We start from the raw sequence: 21620 nt of genomic DNA, 5'->3' as shown, positions 1-21620 counted from the left end.
GTATTGTAACAATAACAACTTTGTAACAATAAAAACCAAGTGATATTATTAAGTTTTGATGTTTTAGTATATATGACATAAAAAGTATGAAAGAATTTGCCAAAAAAAAGTAAGTTTTAATGTTAATAAAAGAAATATCAAATATGTAATAAGTATTGGACATGTACTATTTTTATCCTCCAAAACATCACTTGCTTACTTATACAACATAAATAAAATATAAATTGGACAAAAATAGATAAAATAAAATCAGAATTGGCAAAAGAAGATAAATTAAATCAGAATTGGACAAAAGAAATCTCGAAAAATTTCATTTCATTCCAAGTTTCCAACATTCATTACAAAGTTAAATAAAAAGTCAAACCCTTACTTAGATAGTTAGATTAGCATAAAAAAAAATTTCATAAGTTTACTGTTTACATAGTCTAGCAAGCAAAAAATTACGTCCTTCACTATTCACAACCATCAACAATAAGCTACTCGATTCCTTTGCGGATGATAAGAAAACAGTGCTTTTCAGGGTCCAACTCCCCACTGACGCAAGGACTCATGGGTATGTCATGGCCATTCTCAATCAGATTGTAATCCCATTCTTCTGCAAGCCCAAAATGAGTGAAGGCCCCATCACTAGTAGAATAATTGCTTATTGTTGCGGTGATATTGTTGCGGTGATATTGTTGCGGTTTTACCCATACGCATCAATATATCACGTAAAAGAAAAGGAAAAATATAAAAAGAACATATTGTTGCAGTTTCGGCCGAAAATCGCAGCAATATGGTTTCGATATATTGCAGCGGTTTCTGACAAGAACCGCATTAATATATTAAAATAATATAAAAAACATATTATTTGAACCTATTGCTGCGGTTCCTAATAAAAATCGCAACAATAGGCGTTTAAAATTAATAATAAAATGGTCCACCTCACTTTTCACGCCTAAACCACAAACCTCACTGTTCTCACACTCTCTCCTCCTCTATCAATTTCACGTCTCTCCTCCTCTCCATCATCTTCTCTTTATTCATCTCATCGTGCATATCCTCCCTCATCTCCTCTCTTTTTTCCCTCCTCGTTTCCGCCCAGATTCCGCCGAAAAACGCCCACTTCTCCACTTAACCTAACGTCTCGCTGTTCTTCGTTGGCCGTTCTTCGTCGGCTATTCTTCCTTCTTCGTCGGCTGTTCGTTTTGTCGAAGATCGAGTCTTGAAGATTAACTCGAAGATTGAAGATTTTGTTTGTTTTTCAGATTTTTTTTTCGTTTTTCAATTGTTACATATATGTTTATTTCGTTTTTCAATTGTTACATATATGTTTATTTCGTTTTTCAATTGAAGATTGACTCGAAGATTGAAGATTTTGTTTGTTTTTCGAACTCGAAGATCCGTTTTTTTTTTCTTTTTTTTTCAAATCTGTTTGTTTTCATTTTGTTCTGATGTAATATAAGTTGGTCTTTTATTTTATTTTTTGTTTATGTATTAGAATCAATGTTAAGCTTTTACGATGTAATGTTAAGTTTGTTTTCATTTTTTTTTCAATTTTTATGTTTTGTAGTCAGATTTTGATGAAAGTTTATGAATTTTTGCTATTTTTCTGAATTTCGTTCATCTTTCGAATTTAATGGCAAAATGCAAATTTTTTTTGACGTACACCTCTACCTATTGCTGCGGTTTTGGCTAGGAACCGCATCAATATGCTTATTATTTATTATAAAATAGAGTATATTGTTGCGGTTTTCCTGAGAAACCGCAGCAATATACTCAATTTTGCTGATATAAAATAAATATATTGCTGCGGTTTTACCTGAAACCCGCAACAATATGTTCAAATATTGATGCGGTTTAAAATCACAGCAATATATTAATTACCTATTGCTGCCCTTAATTGCTGTGCGGCCAAAACTGCCGCAATAGGCCACTTTATGACCGCAGCAATAAGCATTTATTCTACTAGTGCATCCTGACCCTCCACAAAAATCTCCTTAGTAATCCCATCATGTTGAACATCACCACAAGCCTTTATTTCACCACCACCAGCAGCAACCCAACCTTCCATTGACAGTTGACACCACCACCCTTCCATTGACTTTGGCCAGCACACGATAGCCCACACACAATCACCTTCTTAAACACACAAACATCCATCTTTCTACCCCCCTTCTTCACTAACTTTGTCAAGAATTTTAACACCACCTCCTCTACATCTAAGTGATCTCCTACTACCAACTCTCTCATAAATCACCTTACCCTTTCCTTTATCTATTTTTGCAGTTGATGAACCTGAAATTACCAACTCAAAAGATTCTAAATAAAGAGAAATATTAAAAACTAAAGAAATATTTTCAAATAAAATAAGACAACCAACAAATAAATTATCTAAAATAATCTATAAATTAGGGCAAATGGTAGCAAACACCAAAAGAAAAAACTCCCAAAAATAAAACATAAAGTAGTTTATAAGTGTCAAAATAAATTTTCTTTAAAAATCAATAATGGCTCTCAGTTTCACAAGTTAACCTCATCATTGAGCATTCGACTGTAATTCACAACACAACTTCACAACACAAAGTGACACGAGCATCCACAATTCTTTGTCTTTTAAACAATACCAAAACCAATTTTACCAATCAAGTGCATATCATGTCCAATACTCAAATAAAGACAAAATAAAGGTAGCTCCACATCGTGACACTTAAGGCTAAACATGTGTGTAAAGTAAAATGTAGCCAAAAATAGTCGCAAACAACCAATCACCTTTTGCACAAGGGACATTTTATACACCAAACTAAACAATCATAATTAGCCATCGATCCCACCATTTTCTTCCAACCTCTACTCTCAACCAAATTTCATTATTACAAAACATAATTAAATTAATTTAGTCAAGGGAAATGTGAAAGACAAGAGAAAGAACAACTACGACTCTCAGGTAAAAACTTCACCTCATCATTGAGCACTCGACTCCAATTGACAACACAACTTAACAACACAAGAAAGCCAACAAAAGTGACACAAGCATCAACAATACCAAAGCCAATCTTATCAATCAAGTACGTATCACGTTCAATCAAGCCAATAAAAGAAATGTAGAGATGCATCGTGACACTAAGGGCAAAACATGTGTGTGAAGTAAAATGTAGCCAAGAACAGTCGCAAAGAAGTCAAAACACAATGATTTTTGCGCAAGGGACATTCATTTATTAAGTAAAACGACATAGAACAACTAAACCGAGCCTAATAATTCTGTTTAGGGTTTATAATTTTAGGGTTAGGGCTAGAATTTGGGTTTATGGTTAGGGTTTTGGGTTATAAATTAGGGTTTAGGGTAAAACCCTTATCTCTGATGATTGATCCTAAACAGTAAACCCTAAACAAGTAACTTAAAACACAAACCCACAACAAATCAAACCCAACTCATAACACATCAAACTTAACCCAGAACATAAACAAACCCGAGAATACAACCAATCCACCAACAAACAGAAACCCAGAAATAAGCACAAACCCAAAACACAACACAAACCCATAACACAACCATCAACCATTTTCAATTGGCCAGAACAAAAACCATCAAACAACAACAACAACACAGTTTAAGGAATTACATCATAATCAATATTAGTAGGCTCAACGCCTTTAACAACTTCAAGAGACTCATCATCCTCAATCTTAGAATAACCAAAGATCCAATTTTGGCAAGTCACAAGAACCTCAATATTTTTGTGCAGCAAACGCGTGCGATACTTTGTTAAAATTCTGCCGCCATACTAAATGAAGACTCAGAAGCCACATATGTAATGGGGATAGGCAACACATCTCTAACCATCCAAGACAAAATAGATAAACGCCTACATGGGTTTTCCAATATCAAAGTGGTCATCTTGGTCAATAGAAGCATGAGGGGCATTGAAATATGATTCCATATCATTTTCAATACCCCTACTAGAGGCAACATTGGCACCAAAATTCTAAAAAATAGCAAATAAAAAAGTATCACTAAACTATTAACAAATAACAATCACTAACTGTAAATTAATCAAATGAATCAAATGTTACACATAGTAGCCAACCTTTCCAATGCTGGCCTTCTTAAACGGAGGGACAAGCGACCTTGCAAAACTTGGAGTGGAGGAATAAGAACTAGTAGTCATAGAAGATGTAATGGAACAAGGTTGGAATTGTAAGTGATAATAAACACTAGCATAGTACATATACAACTCAGTAAAGGCATCAACAACCCCTTTAACCTTACGATTAAGATCTTGGGCCAAATAAACAGTAGCATATAACTTATGAACAAAGATTTTTTTTGTAATGGGGATCAAGCATCTAGCAATAGTAAAAATCAAAGAATAATTATCCTAATACTTGTTAAATTTTGCATACATAGGAGCAGCCATAAGACGAATAAAATCAGTTGCGTTTTCTTTAGCATAAACAAAAGAATCAAAACAATGTTCTCGACATATAGGTTGGCGGTGGGGTAATCAGAACTAAAAAAAAGACAAGTGCTATCATAAAAAGGTTCGGAAAAATCACAAACATTTTGGACATTTTCCCATTCAGAATCAGTTAGAGAAACATCTAAACCATGCTCAAGTAAACAATACCTATCTACAACCTCCCTAGCTTCCAAACACCTACAGAGCATAAGAAAATTAGAATTTCAACGAGTACGAACATCACCAATCAATGAACCAGAAAAACCAGTATTCACATACTTAACACAATCATCAACCTCTCTTTCCTAGTGTTTGAATAAGAAACATATGAAACAACTTGTTGCAACTTCAAATCCATAACTTAAAACCAGCTTGGACAATCAGATTCAATATATGGGCAGAACATCTAATATGAAAAAACTTACCGGAACAAGGCAACAAATTAGTTCTATACAAGTCCCTAACCATCTCTTGAATCATAACATCATTGGTGGTAGCATTATCACAAGCCAAAGAAAACACTTTATCTCTAATATTCCACTCATCAAACAAATCAAGAGTAAACAAATTTCATAAGGCAACACCCATGAGTTATCAACATAATGAGCAGTCAAAACAGTAAAACTAACATTATTAAGTGAAGACCACAAATCACAAGTACACCACACTTTTCCTTCTAAATTACCTATAGTTTTCTTTAATTAAGCTTTAAGAGCAGCGAATTGATTAGTGCAATGATTAAGCATAGTTGTTGTAGCCTGAAAATCAACGGCTACCCTTATGACACGTGGCACTATTTCAGCCCTACATGTGGCATTCACTTATGCAAAGAAAAGTACAAAGGCCTGTAGGTTCTTTGGGCTAAAGTACACTTTTTTGAAGAAAAGGTGTACTGAAAAGCTCCCTTGTGGCCCTGAAATTCTACTTAGGCCCAATAAAGTAAGCCTGATCAGCTAAAAGGTAAAATGTGTTGGCCAATCAGCACTTGCCATGTGTCCTGATATTATTGCTCAGCTAATCAGATGCTCCCAAATTAGGGTGACATCAAGGTACATCAGTCATTTCAAACAATATAAATAGTCCTTGAAATCAGGGGACAGGTACATTTTTCAGAGCATAGTACTGTTATTCTGCCATAAATTCTCTCCCTCTCTCTCTACTTTCTCTCTCTAAATGTTCCTTCATATCCCTGATATCTGACTTAAGCATCGGAGGGGGAAATACCACCCAAACCTCCAGGGTGGGTCCCTTTTTGCAAGTTGTTGGTCAGAAGTTTGTACCGGGATTCGAGCCAATCATTGTTGCACAAGTCTCCAAATTAAGAATTCGAAGTTGGGAGTTGTTTTATTATTACATATTTCATACTACGTAACATTTGGCGCCGTCTGTGGGGAGACGCAACAATGACGGATTGTCATTCATCGAATGTCGCAAGGAACTGAAGTTTTAGAGTTCAAGTGGAAGACACAGTGGATGACGAGAGGCCATCCCGTGGACGGGACAGGGCCATGCTGCCGTCCATCTGAGGGTAGGACTGTGACTCCAGTCATCCAGGAAAACCTTGATCGTCCAGTGACAGCTGGTCACTTGGAGAATGTCTTAAATGATTTCCAGGCCAGAATGGCCGTGTCATGGAAAGCAGATTAAGAACAATATGTTGTTCTTTCAGATAAGTCCAGGAGGAGAGGCAGCAGAGCCACTCAAAGGGAGGTCCCAAGAGGGTCGTCCAGGGACTAGCGGCCACCTCGGCCAGAGTTGACAGGCCGCTTTCCAAGGGAAAGCAGCCAGCTGTTAGTGACTCCAGGAGGAAGATGGACTGGAGGCTGGTAGTCCGTCCAGGAGACAATATTCCCCTACTGGCCACAAATGGAAACTGATGCTAGGGAGTATCTGGAAGCCAGAGAGGCGGCAGCCCAGCAGCGTTCAGCCTCTGGTTCCACTCCTTATATGAAGGATCCGTCATTGAGGCTCCCGTCCAGAACAGTAGGACGAAGCCATGGACCTTCAGCTTTTCAGCCAAGGCAAGAGAAAACAGTTTTGCAGCCAATGGTGTATAGGCGTCAAGCCTTAGCTAACACCTCTTCTAATCCGGTACTAAAGGAGTATCGTCGGGAGCACATACCCATTGAGGGTCAGGTAGGGGCACTCCAGATCAATTGGCGAACTCCTTTCTCGGTCAGAATTATGGAGTCCCTCCTTTCCCAAAGGTTAAGCTCCCGACCATTAAGCCTTTCGATGGAACAACAGATCCAGACGATCATCTATCAGCCTATAAGCATCAGATGTATGTCCAAGGGGTGGACGATGCTACTTGGTGTAAGAATTTCCCAGCTACGTTGAAGGGAGTAGCTCAGAAATGGTTTAACAATTTGCCGCCTAACTCAGTGAACAATTTCACTGAGCTCAGTATCCTGTTCACTAGTCACTTTGTGGCTAATCGTCAAGAACAAAAAACAAGCATGCACTTGGGTAAGGTGGTCGGGTCCTAAAGAGGCCTTGAGAGGTTATGTGAAGAGATTCAACCTAGAAGCATGCAGATCCAGGATCTGAATGCGGAGTGGCGTTTGACGCCTTCATCAGAGGTTTAAGACCAGGAAGCTTTAAGTTTGATTTGGTCAAGAAGAAAATCACCACATTGACGAAGCTTTGAAGGAAGCTGAAGCATTCATTCATGCCACGGAGGTTTGTGCTGAGGCAAAACAGCCGGAGGTAAAGAAGGTAGAAGAGGCTATTCAGCCAAAAAAGAATTCGCCCAAAAAAGCTGAAACTTGGGCAATGACTTCTCTGACCACCTCGTCCAAGAGGAGTAGGCGGTCTGAGCCGGCGGCCTCAGTTGAACCTATAGAGTTCAACAAAGATCAGTATTCCATTCTGATGGAAATTAAGGATCAGCATGAGCTAAAGGCACCGGCTGAAATGAAGGCAAACAGACGGATGATGATGTTGTAATGGTCATTTCAGGAGGATTTACGGCCGGAGGTCCAACAAATCGCGGCCACAAAAACTATTTAAGGGAACTCAGTCAGGTTATGCTCACTAACCAGGCCGAGTCTGATCCTTTCCCTAAAATAGTAGTCAACGAGCTTGACCGAGGAAAGATAAGAACACCGCATAATGACCCCCTAGTAGTGGAAATGAAGATTGCCAACCTCAGGGTTAGGCGTATTATAATCAGTGCTGATTGTTTGTCTCGGTTGAAGTTTGATAAAAATGACTTGGTGCCTGTAAATCACCCTATAATCGGTTTCGGCGGAGGGATCATCCATCCCATGGGGACCGTCACTCTACCCGTGGGGAGAAAGATGCTGCCCGGACGCTTTTTGTGAAATTTTTGGTAGTACGAGACTTGACTGCTTATAATGTCATTCTCGGACGACCTACCTGATACATACGGGATATGGTCATTTTCTACAAATCCTAATCTGTTAGGATTTGTGTATTTCCTAGCTCTAGTAGGATTAGTTTTCCTAATTCTAGTAGGATTAGAACTCCTAGTTATAGTAGGAGTCTTTTTAATGTTTTATTTTGTTTGAAATTCTAGTTGAGTTAGAAATCCAAATCCTAGTTGGATTAGGATTCTAATTGGAGTAGAGTTATTTAATAGGATTAGAAGTCTAGTTAGTAGTATCCAAGTTGAGCTTGTTCTACTTGGATTAGGAGTGTGTTTATTTCTTATCTTGTTTAGTCTTTCTTATCTTAGTAGGATTAGGGTTATGTTTGCACGCCTATATAAGGCTATTTCGTTCATTAATAAAAATCAGTTTTTGGAGAGTTTTAAAAGATTGTCAAGTGCATGTTTGCATTGATTTTGGTCGTCGTACCAAGAACACATAGATCGTGGTTTATGTGAATCTCCTAATTGAGGTTAGGTAGAGATCTTCTAGTTCTTGAGGGAACATATAGAGTTATCCATTCAAAGTTTCGATCTTTTAGATTAGTCGCATTAGTTTGGTTCGAAGCATCCGTAGAATCACACCAGGTGGTATCAGAGCAAGGGTCACTGCGGTGGCGCGTGACGGCGCGTGTCACATCAGATTTTTGATTTTTTTAGTTCTGTAATTAGCTAACATACAGGGCTACATTGTGTCAAAATTTCATCCCATTCCGATTAGTAACGAAGTCGCAGTGAACGCAAACATTTGAAGCAGAATTCTGTTTTTCTGACGGATTACATACTGTGAGTAAAATAAAAACTGCATTCGATTGGCTTATTAGTTTTTGATGAAATTTGGGTCGAGTGTTCAGGAGACATAGGGGTATGTTGTGACAAAATTTCTTGAAATTTCGAGGTGTTTTACTTATGTTTAAGATCTCAAACTCTGAGTGAAATTTTAGGGTTATTTTACTAAAAAGATTTCAGTTGGTTGTTGTTGTTTGGTTCGTATGGATGAACTTGATTTACCATTGAGTGTCAAGCAAGCTCTTGTATGTATGCAAGAAGCCACTACAAGGGTTAATTCTTTGATGCAACAACAATACTTAACAAAAAAAGATGAAGATGTTCCTTGCAACGTAGAGGAAGTAATTTCAGATTCAATTTTTGTTGTGGAGGTTAAAGATGAATTAAAAACTAATCTTTGGATTGTGCAAGTGACAAAGATCTAATCTTGGACGTTAAATATGCAACACAATCTACATCCGAGCATTGGGTACAAGATGTTTGTACACTTTTTGAATATTATTTCTTTCAAGATTGAGGTTTTACACATCCAGAAAACACAAAGGTTAAACAACATGCTTGTGAAGGAAGTGTGGATGTTCATGGCAACCTTATTACTCTAGTTCGTGGGTTTCGCATATGGCTGGTTGCATGGTTACCTTGGAACTTGATACAAGTTGGATTCTAAGGGGGAGAGGATGATACATATGGGATATGGTCATTTTCTACAAATCCTAGTTCTGTTAGGATTTGTGTATTTCCTAGCTCTAGTAGGATTAGTTTTCCTAATTCTAGTAGGATTAGAACTCCTAGTTATATTAGGAGTCTTTTTAATGTTTTATTTTGTTTGAAATTCTAGTTGAGTTAGAAATCCAAATCCTAGTTGGATTAGGATTCTAATTGGAGTAGAGTTATTTAATAGGATTAGAAGTCTAGTTAGTAGTATCCAAGTTGAGCTTGTTCTACTTGGATTAGGAGTGTGTTTATTTCTTATCTTGTTTATTCTTTCTTATCTTAGTAGGATTAGGGTTATGTTTGCACGCCTATATAAGGCTATTTTGTTCATTAATAAAAATCAATTTTTGGAGAGTTTTAAAAGATTGTCAAGTGCATGTTTGCATTGATTTTGGTCGTCGTACCAAGAACACATAGATCGTGGTTTATGTGAATCTCCTAATTGAGGTTAGGTAGAGATCCTCTAGTTCTTGAGGGAACATATAGAGTTATCCATTCAAAGTTTCGATCTTTTAGATTAGTCGCATTAGTTTGGTTCGAAGCATTCGTAGAATCACATCACTACCTTAAATCACATCAAGGCTGTTATTGTGACCCATCTAATGCTAATGAAGTTTGAGTGTGATGGGGGGAAGATTGGATCTCTCTATGGAGATCAGCAAGCTGCGAGGAATGCTACCTTACCACTCTCAAACCATCATCATGGAAAGAAAAGGCAGAGCATCCAAAGGTCCGGGAAGATGACTCGGCCGAGAAGGTAAAGGGTCAGATTGTTGAGCTAAAGCAAGAGGTGGAGAAGGTTCAAGTGCTACCTCTTCCTGAGAGCAAGTCGTCAATGCTCTTGCCCAACAAAAAAAGAAAGTGTTTGGCTATTAAAGAAGAAAAGAATTCATCTGAGGAGGTTATGGCAATAATGAGTCTGGGACTAGAACGTCTGAGCCGGTAGAAAGTCCGGTAGAAATCTGTTTAAGACCAGATCGTCCAGAAAGGACATTGAAGATTGGGCCCGTCCTGAATTCTGAAATCAAGGACGCCTTGATCAAGCTGCTAAGAGAATTTGAAGATGTCTTCGCCTATACCGTAGAGGAAATGCCTGGGATAGATCCTGAGGTGGCGGTGCATAGGCTAAATATTGAGCCGGGGCAGAAGCCCATCCGGCAGAAGAAGAGGCATCTTGGGCCGGCCAGGAATCAGGCCGTTGACCAAGAGGTTCAAAAGCTGCTCAAATCTAAGTTTATACGTGAAACTTATTATCCAGATTGGGTAGCAAATGTTGTGATGGTTCCGAAGCCGAATGGCACATGGAGGATGTGCGTTGATTACACGGATTTAAACAAGGCTTGTCCTAAGGACAGCTTTCTGTTGCCCATGATTGATCGGCTGGTTGATTCTACAGCAGGTCATGCACTGCTGAGTTTCATGGACGCTTACTCAGGCTTCCACCAGATTCCCATGTGGCCAGACGACCAAGATAAAACCTCCTTCATCACAGAGAAAGGGCTGTATGGGTGGCTCCGGATGCACTTCGGCCTGAGAAATGTGCCGGCCGCCTTTCAAAGGCTTATCAACACTGTGTTTCAGCCACAACTTGGGAGAAATATGGAAGCTTATATCGACGATATGATCGTCAAGAGTCAGAGAAAAGAAAAGGATCATCTGGATGATTTAACAGAAACTTTCCTCACTTTGAGGAAGTACAAGTTAAAGCTCAATCCGCAGAAATGCGTATTCGGCGTAGTAGCTGGAAAATTTCTTGGGTTTTTGGTCGATCAGTGAGGGATTGAGGCCAACCCCGACAAAATTCAAGTAATCATGAATATGACCTCGCCGTCTAAAGTCAAAGAAGTTCAGCGTCTGACGGGATGTTTGGCTGCTCTTGGACGGTTTCTTTCAAAATCAGGGGACAAATGTCACCATTTCATTGCAACCATTAAAAAGAATGCCAAGTTTGAATGGACAGAAGAAGTTGAGGCTGCGTTTGAACAAGTTAAAGATCATCTTCGGCAGTTGCCTAGGCTGATCAGTCCGGCCGAGGGAGAAAAACTGTACGTTTACCTGTCCGTGTCTCCATTCGCGGTAAGTGCTGTTCTCTTGGCTGAGAGACTCAGTACAAATACCCGTCTATTTTGTTAGCCATGTCTTGAAAGACGCGGAGGGCAGGTATTCGTCCATTGAGAAGTTCGGCCTGGCGTTGTTGATGGCCAGCCGGAAGTTAAGGCCTTACTTTCTAGCACATAGCATTCTTGTTTATACACATCAGCCACTGAGGCAAGTGTTGCATAAGATGGACGCATCTGGCCGAATGTTGAAATGGGCCGTTGAGCTCAATATGTTTGACTTAACATTCGAGCCTCGAAAGACAATCAAGGGGCAAGCTTTAGCTGATTTTATTGTAGAGCTTACCCGACCTATAGTAGAAAGCGTCCAAGACCCAGCAGAGGGAAAGCGACATTGGACCCTAATGGTGGACGGATCCTCCACTGCGAATGGATGTGGGGCTGGGATCATTTTCCAATCACCAGAAGGGGATAAATTTGAGTATGCAATGAAGTTCCAATTCCAGGTTTCAAACAATGAGGCAAAGTATGAAGCTCTCTTAGCCGACATAAAAATGTGCAAAGCGGCTGGGGCCCTGGAGATTGAGGCTAAAACTGACTCTCTGCTGGTGGTTAGTCAAGTGAACGGGGATTTTGAGTGTAAAGAGGCATCCATGAGTAAATATATGAACTTGATCAAAGAAGAGATCAAGTCTTTGAAGCGATTCGTCCTAGATCAAGTGCCTAGATCTGAAAATCATCAGGCTGATGCTCTTTCTAAGCTAGCCAGTTCGGCTGAAGGGGATATCCCTAGAACAGTCTTCTGGGAGGTCAAGGCGGCCAAGAGCATTCAGGCCGACGAAGTTCTGATTCTCAGTCGGGAAGATGAGTGGATGAGCCCCATCATTGAGTTCAAGAAGACTGGCCGGTTGCCTCTTGATCCTTTAGAAGCTAAGTACGTGAAAGCTAGGGACAAGTGGTTCGAGTTGTGGAATGAGACTTTATACAAAAAATCCTTCAACCGGCCTCTTCTTAAGTGTATCAGCAGAAAGGAGGGATTGGACGTTTTAAAAGAACTGCATGAAGGAGCTTGTGCTTCCCACATTGGAGGGAGAGCGTTAGGAGAAAAGGCTATGAGGACTGGCTATTTTTGGCCAACCTTGAAAAAGGACGCATTGCTCTATGCCAAGAAATGTGATATGTGCAAAAAGCACGACAACATCTATCAGAAGCCGTCCAATTACTTAACTCCAATCCTCTTCCCTCTTCCCTTTGCTAAATGGGGAATGGACATTCTTGGCCCCTTTCCTATTGCTGCCGGCCAGAAAAAGTTTGTAATAGTAGCCGTTGACTACTTTACAAAATGGGTTAAAGCCGAAGCATTAAGAGACATTACCACTAATGACGTCAAAGGGTTCATCTGGAAGAATCTCATCACAAGGTTTGGTATGCCCCAGTCGATCGTCTTTGACAATGGACCGCAGTTTCAAACACCCAAGCTTCGCCAATGGTTGGCCGATCAAGGAATCAAAGCTCACTTTGCTGCAGTGGCTCATGCACAGGCCAATGGGCAAGTCGAGGCTTTTAACAAGATCTTGTCGGCCGGGATAAAAAAGAAGTTAGATAATGCAAGGGGACTTTGAGTAGAAGAATTGCAGCTGGTCTCATCGTCAATAAGGACAACAGCCAAGAACTCCATGGGAGAAACTCCATTCATGCTGGTATATGACTCTGAGGCCGTCCTTCCTATAGAGACTGAAGAACCAACTCTGAGGGTGATGATGTACTCAGAAGATGCTAACTGGACAGCTCTTCGGACGGCTTTGGGCTTAGTTCCCGAAGTCAGGGGCAATGCATTGCTGAGAATGCAACTATACAAGTTGAGAATGGCAAGGGAGTTTAACAAAAGAGTTGCAAGGCGTCCATTGAAGCTTGGAGACCTCGTCTTGAGGAAAATGGAAGTAGTCGGCCGAGCTAAGGAGCTAGGAAAGCTCACCCCTAATTGGGAAGGACCCTACAAAATAATCGAAGTAGTTCAGAATGGCACCTTTCGTTTGGAAGGCATGGACGAACGTTCTATTCCTAGGACGTGGAATTCTGATACTTTGAAGAAATACTTTGTTTAGGGCATCTTGACAAATTGTAATCTTCTCTCAATGCATTACAATGAAAAAAGTAGAATGTATACATGTACCTTGACTATCCCTCAAGCAAAATTCATATAATACAGCTCTACTTCTCTATGACTCTCTCTTTGATTTATTTGCCTAAGTTATATACTATCGTCCAAAGCTAACTAACACAACAGAGCAGCAAATAAACACACCTTCCATTAGGAGATCGGCTGAACATGTTATCATCCTAAAATGGATAATTACATAAAATTGACCGCTTGTTTACTTAAAGAGTTAAACATCTCCTAAACAAGGTCGGCTGGAATTAGGACGCCTTAGCAAAGGTATCCTACCTTCTGTCCCAAAAGCCAAAAACTTAGAAATAACAACCTTAGTAAAGGAACAAGTTATTTTATAATTTAACAAAGATGGACGGGTTGCAATCACCCCCATAAAAACGTCAAAGTTACTTAGAAATTATGGCCTTTTCTCCTTCTTGAACAAAGGAAGGTTATCAAAACCTCCTCGTCCAAGAAGGGGGGCATATAGGGGCATAATTTAAAGATGACTAAGTCTTTGTCCAATGACGAATGATTATCTAGCTTCAGGCCGAACTAGTTATTAACTTAGGATTTTTTAAACTCACAAGTTTTTGCACGTCCTGACTCCTACTCGTCCAGAAAAGAGCTATTGGTTCAGACGAAGTAGGTTATGACGGAGCTAATGGTTCAGTTGAAGTATGATAAGACGAATTGCTTTCATACTTGAACATAAAAGTTTAGGCAATTGATAAATATCTTGACTTACTCGGCCAAAAAGAGCTATTGGTTCAGACGAAGTAGATTATGACGAATTATTTTTCATACTTGAGCATTTAATGATTGGGCAACTGATATGTCTTGATACATTCGGCCAAAAGAACTGTTGGATCATACGAAGTCTTTTAAGACGAATTGCCCGCGTACTTAAGCATAAATGTTTGATTATGAAAAAGGCGTCCATTGCATGAGAAAGTAAAAGCATTGGAAATGAAGAAAGATAATTTTTATAGACGAAAAGAGAGATTACAAGCTAATCTAAAAGATACAAAACTAATCTAAAAAGCTACAAGTATAAAAAGGCCTGCGACCGAGAGAGGGGAATGGGAAAAGCTAGGCCTCGGGAGGAATGTCGTTCTCTTCGTCCTGGGCTTCAGTTTCATCCTCTTCCTCGTCTTCTGACGATTCTTGGAAGACGGGAGGTTCCTCCCCTTTGATGTTAGCCTTGTGCAGGCTCTCCTGAAATTCCAGCCGACGGACATACCTGGGGACGTCCTCCTCTTCGGCTAGCATTTTAAAGGCTTGCACAGCCCAGACCTTCGAAGTATTGATTACTTCGTTCATAGCTTCCTTGGCCGCCTCCTCAGTGGCCGAAAGCTCCAATTTCAGCATGTGACCCTTCCCTCGGAGAAAACGGTTCTCTCTCCTAAGTTCCGCCGCGGCCACCAAGGCCACATCCCTCTCCTGGCGAATAGCATCTTTCTCATCCAAAAGACTGGTCAGCCGGAGGAGATAATTCTTGATTTGGACCTCCATCTCAGCCGACCGTTTTTCCCAGGCCGTTTTTGACTGCTGGTGCAGTAATGCCTGCTCGGCCATGGAATACTGGGCATGGTTGGCAGCCTTAGTAACATCAGTTATAAGCTTCTTGTTCTCTTTCCTCAGCTGTCGTGCCCAGTCTTCTTGTAACGCCCCGACCTCTAATCATCGTTGTTAAGTTAATTAATCGATTATTAGCAGCGGAACCTAGATAGTCGGCGCGTTACCGCCGTACTTTCCATAAGGAAAATACAAGGCAACATAAAATCATAAACTTAAACATTTTATAACATGAAGCATAATATAGATCCAACATTAGTCTTAATTAATAGAAACTTAGTTACTAATCAGAGTTTTGACATAAACTTAAATTAAAACCATGAGAGTCTAGATAATCTAGATGTTAAGTAAATCCTTACTGCTACGCCATCCCGTTATCACCATCGGTACCTAAAACATAAAACAAAACGTCGTGAGCCGAGGCTCAGTAACATACTACTCTAACATCGTAAATTCATTTCACATCATTTTAGTTAAAAACAGGGAGAATAGAATAAGTAAAACATTTCACAAACATATCATGTTACTTTATCTTCTTTATCATGTTCATCATCATATATATATATATTTTACTTTGGTAACTTGGCTAGTACAACGGAAGGGACGTCTCCCCAAAACATCATAACATCATAAACGGAAGGCAGCCACCCGAGGACAAAAGCCCTCACTAAACGGAAGGTGGCGTTATTTGCCCAAAATGCGCGGTGCCACCCGAGGACAAAAGCCCTCACTAAACAGAAGGTGGTTAACCGGCCGGAAGGTACGTGCACGACCCGGGATAACAGAATACTTGCCAAGAACCGTCTTTCACTTGAATTTATCATGTTTCATTACTTTTAAGCATATCATAATCATCGTGAATAATTATATTCTTTTCATTTCATCATAACATCATCATCATCATTTCATAGCATCGTATCATCATAACCATCATAAAACATTTCATTTCCCGCAATCCATATATAAAACATAATATTAATCATGATCATAAAACATACTTCGAAGGGGAATGCGGGTGTTAGCAGTAGACGTTACCTGGATTCCTGCTTAATAACCTTGTTAGCCGGGGGAGGCTTGTAATATCCTTTATCTTCCTTAATCTATTCAAGAATAATTTTATTAATGAACGTTTCATTATTTAGCTTTTAAGCCTAAATATTGGTTAGCGCTTATTAAGGTCATAACGGTTATTATAACGTTGTCAGGGTCTCCTTAAAGGTCATTATTTCTTAATTGTTAATAACTTTTAATTAAGGTGACTTTTTAACAACTAATTAATGAAATGACTCATTTAGCTATATTTTTAGAAATTATCGAAACATTAAAGTTATACTATTACATATTATAAAACCTTTCGAAAACATAACATTATTCTAGTTCACAGTTAATAATTAATTAGTCGTCCAATAATTAGTTAAGTTTAAAGTTATAATAGATCCCATAACATTATTTTAATATTATTTAGTCATTTAAAACTAACAAGTCGATTAACTAATTATTATAAGTGAACTTAAGAATTAGTGAAGTACTCATAACTTAAACTCAATTATAACAACAAGCTTAATGAATTATTTTTAATTAGTTTTAAACAATTCAACTAGTTTAGAAATCATAAATTATAACCCAATAATAGATTTTAGTAAATAAATTAGGTGGTTTAGTACCACTAACTAAATCAGTCCACTAAAGCTCAATATATTAAAGCAACAAGATTAACTGGAATGATTTAACTAAGTGAATCAGATTATAAGCCCAATATTATACTTAACTTAAAAAATTAAATCAGTATAACTTAATCTAATACTAAATCAGTTTTAGTTTAACTCAATTTGTCCATCTAATACTAATAGCTTAGCTAATACAATTAAAAGTCAGATTTGAGCCCAACTAAAGAACATGCAACACATGCATTGAGTTGGTTTACTAAAGCAAATCAGTTTTTAGGCCCAATTACACTAATTAACAAGGGTACAAGTGAACTATCATTATAGTACTTAAAATCAGTTTTAAGAGGGAAAATAAAAGAGGTGGTATACCTCTGCTCTCTTGAGCAGGGACGAAAACACGGGCTGGGCGAACTCCGGCGAGCGGCGCAGTGACGGGCGGGATGTCGGCGGTGGAAACAGAACCAGCGACGACCGTAGATCTCCGGAGCTCCGGTGGGGGCGGAACGACAGCAGCAGCAACAGCCCGCGAAACAGAGGAGTGTGCGAGCGAGAGTGAGAGAGAGAGGAAGCAGCGACGGGCTGTGACGTGGGTCGCCGGCAAGACGGTGTCGCGAACGACAGCGGGGTAGACGCGACTGAGCGCGGCGAGTGGCGCGCGGTGGCGACGGTGCGGTTGGTGGGGGTCGAAAGAGGAGGAAGAGAGAGAAGAATTTCTTTGTGATTTCTTGTGGTTTTAAGTTTGTAATTGAAACTCATTTCTTCTGTGTATTTATGGACAGATTTTTGGAGACAAAGGTTGAAGGTGGAAGGATGGTGATTGGTGGTTTTGTTGATAGGAAGCTAGGAGAGGGGACAAGTAGGAGATAGGGGGAGATGGTAGGTGATTAATGGTGGTTCAATTAAGGGAAATTAGTGTAGGGGGAAAGAGGTGGGTGTTGACCGTGGGTTTGGGGGGGGTTTCTTTTTTTTTTTTTTTTTTATTTTTATTAATTTGCTTAAACTTGGTTGGTTTCCTTTGTTGTAATAAAAGTGACTAACTTAGGTGTTATTAGTAATCTTACTCTTCAATTACAATATTTTATAGAATTAGTTAGTTTGTTTAAAAGCTCAAAAATAAAATATTCATAATTAGACTTACTTAACTAAAACAATTATTAAGTGAACGATTTAACTTTCTTAATTATTTATTTAAACATGTTTAAAATTTTGCGATATTACATCCTTACCCCCTTAGAAAAAGTTTCGTCCTCGAAACTTACATAGCATTGTCAAAAGGATAAAATCATGCATTCATAAACTCGAACATTCATACATAAGATTTCAGAAGCACATAACAAACACATCAAAGTCATCTATTCAAACAAGTGAGGGTATTTTGTTCTCATCTGATCTTCTACTTCCCAAGTGGCTTCGGATGACGTGTGATTAGCCCATAAAATCTTAACCATAGGAATTACTTTGCTTCTAAGTCGCTTTTCCTACGATCAAGAATTTCAATCGGTTTCTCTTCATAAGTCAAATCTTCCTTACTGCAAAGGCTCGTGTCTGATCACATGACTAGGGTCTGGTATATACTTTCGCAACATCGACACGTGGAAAACATTATGAACTTTATCCAAGTCTGTCGGCAACCAAGCGATAGCTACTTCGTTGACTCGATCCAAAATCTCATATGGACCAATGTACCTCGGACTTAGCTTACCAGTTTGACCAAATCTCATAATACCCTTGGTAGGCGAAATTTTCAAGAAGACATGATCACCTACTTCGAACTCCAATGGTCTCCTTCGACGGTCCGCATAACTCTTTTGTCTGTTTGTGCAGCCTTCATCCTGGCTTGAATTAATCGTACTTTTTCCGTTGTTTCTTGTATCAAGTCAGGTCCAATCATTCGAGCTTCATCGATGTCACTCCAACACAGGGGTGTTCTACATCTTCTTCCATACAGTGCTTCATATGGTGCCATTTGGATGCTAGCTTGATAGCTGTTGTTGTAAGAAAACTCAACCAATGGCAAGTATTTCTCCCAACTTCCTTGAAAATCCAGAATACATGCTCTCAGCATATCTTCAGAGTCTGAATGGTCCTTTCTGTTTGACCATCTGTTGCTGGATGGAAAGCGGTACTAAAATCCAGTCTCGTACCAAGTGCCTTTTGTAATTCCTTCCAAAACTTTGCTTGGAATCTCGAATCACGATCTGACACAATAGAACTTGGTACTCCATGCAATCTGACAATTGTGCTCATATATAACTCAGCTAGCTTATCCAAACTCCAATTATTTCTAATGGCTAAGAAATGTGCGGATTTTGTCAGTCTATCCACAATGACCCATATAGAGTTCATTCCTCGAAATGATGGTGGCAACCCCATGATAAAATCCATAGAAATTGAATCCCATTTCCATGCAGGAACATCTAATGGTTGCAACAATCCTGCAGGTCTCTGATGTTCGATTTTATCCTTTGACAAGTCAGACATCTTGACACAAATTCTGCAACTTCTTGCTTCATATTGCTCCACCAGAAGGTCTGCTTTAAATCCTTGTACAACTTGTTTCCTCCAGGGTGAACAGAAAAAGGACTGTTTGAGCTTCTTCCAGAATTCTCTTTTTCAATGCCTCCTTATCTGGAACACATGTTCTACCCTGAAATCTCAACGTGCCATCATCTTGGATCACAAATCCCGGTGATTTTCCCTTCTTCACATCACTCTTTATCTTTTGCAACTCCAAGTCTCCATCTTGCGCCTCTTTTATTTCTTCCAACAAAGTCGGCCTCAACTCCAATGCGTACAACTGTGCTTCTATTTTGGTTGCATGATCTCCACTTTCATCTTCATCAAATCATCATTGATTTCTTTCGGCAAGGTTAAGGTTGTGTTTAGGTAGGATTTGCGGCTTAGAGCATCAGCTACGACATTAGCTTTGCCTGGGTGATATAGGATCTCGACATCATAATCCTTTAGGAGTTCAAGCCATCTACGTGCCTCAAGTTCAATTCCTTTTGGGTAAAAATGTATTTAAGGCTTTTGTGGTCGGTGAAGATCTTACACGGAACACCATAGAGATAGTGTCTCCATATTTTGAGAGCAAACACAACTGCGGCTAGTTCAAGGTCATGAGTTGGGTAGTTTTGTTCATGAGGCTTGAGTTGACGGGAAGCATATGCTATAACTTTATCATTCTGCATCAACACACACCCTAATCCATGCTTAGAGGCATCGCTATACACAACAAATCCATCAGTTCCAGAAGGGAGAGTAAGAACAGGAGCAGTAGTGAGACGCTTCTTCAACTCTTGAAAAGCTGCTTCACATTCATCACTCCATACAAACTTAACCGTCTTCTTCACCAATGGGTTATAGGCATGGCTATCTTGGAGAAATCTTGGACAAATCTTCTATAATATCCAGCTAAACCCATAAAACTCCGAACTTCAGGAACATTAGTGGGTCTAGGCCATTCCATGATAGCTCTTATCTTTTGTGGATCAACCGAGACTCCAGTATCTGAAATGATGTGCCCTAGAAAGGCAACTTCTTTCAACCAAACTCACATTTCTTCAACTTCGCATACAACTTCCTTTCTCTCAACACTTCTAACACCTTCCTCAAATGTTCTTCATGCTCGATCAAGTTTCTTGAAAACACCAAGATATCATCGATGAATACAACCACAAACTTATCGAGGTATGATTTAAATACTCGGTTCATCAGATCCATGAAGACAGCAGGGGCATTGGTTAACCCAAATGGCATTACTGTGAATTCATAATGACCATATCGGGTCCTGAAAGCAGTTTTTGAAATATCTTCTGGCTTTATGCGGAGTTGATGATATCCGGATCTTAAATCAATCTTGGAGAAGATAGTTGCACCTCGAAGTTGGTCAAAAAGATCATCAATACGAGGCAATGGATATTTATTCTTGATGGTGATCTTGTTCAACTCTCGATAATCAATGCATAACCTCATGCTTCCATCTTTCTTCTTGACAAATAGAACTGGTGCACCCCATGGCGACACACTAGGTCGAATATACCCCTTCTCGAGTAATTCATCTAGTTGCTTTTTCAGTTCTTGTAACTCAGCAGGTGCCATTCGATAAGGTGCCTTGGAGATAGGAGCAGATCCAGGAACAAGGTCAATGCTGAAATCTATTTCTCTTTCTGGTGGCATGCCAGGTATCTCTTCCGGAAATACATGGGTACTCACAAACTATGGAATATCGGATAAGAGGGTTCGGTTTGGTTAGGTCTACCACACTACATAGGTATCCATAATGACCTTTGAAAGTAACTTGAAGGCTTTAAGGATGAGATGATTTCAGGTTTGGCTTGGACTTTTCTTCTTCGATAAGAAACCTTACACCCATCTGGCTTCCTGAGGGTTATTTCATGGTTAAGGCAATTTATGTCCGCTTTGTACTTCGACAACCAATTCATTCCCAATATCACATCAAAGTCGGTTAATTCAAATTGAATGAGGTCTACTTGAAATTCACATCCTCCTATAAGAATAGGACAATTTCTATACATGACATCACATAAGATGGATTCACCATTAGGGATGGTGACAGACATGGCAGAGAATTCAGAGCATGGTTTTGCATTCAAGCTTCTAGAAAAGCACAGATATAAACGAATGGGAAGCTCCAGAATCGAAAAGGACATAAGCAGGTACAGAGTTGACAGGAAAAGTACCAGTAATGACAGTATCATCTGCCTCTGCTTCATCACGCTGCATCATAAAGACTCTTCCAGCCTGCGGGGGTCCACGTGGAGGGTTCTTATTTGCGTTGCCTGCATTTCCACCATAACCAAACATCTGGCC

The sequence above is a fragment of the Beta vulgaris genome, chromosome 1 (genome assembly GCF_026745355.1).
Source record: "Beta vulgaris subsp. vulgaris cultivar EL10 chromosome 1, EL10.2, whole genome shotgun sequence".
Lineage (NCBI taxonomy): Eukaryota > Viridiplantae > Streptophyta > Magnoliopsida > Caryophyllales > Amaranthaceae > Beta > Beta vulgaris.
This window is presented reverse-complemented; position numbering follows the sequence as displayed.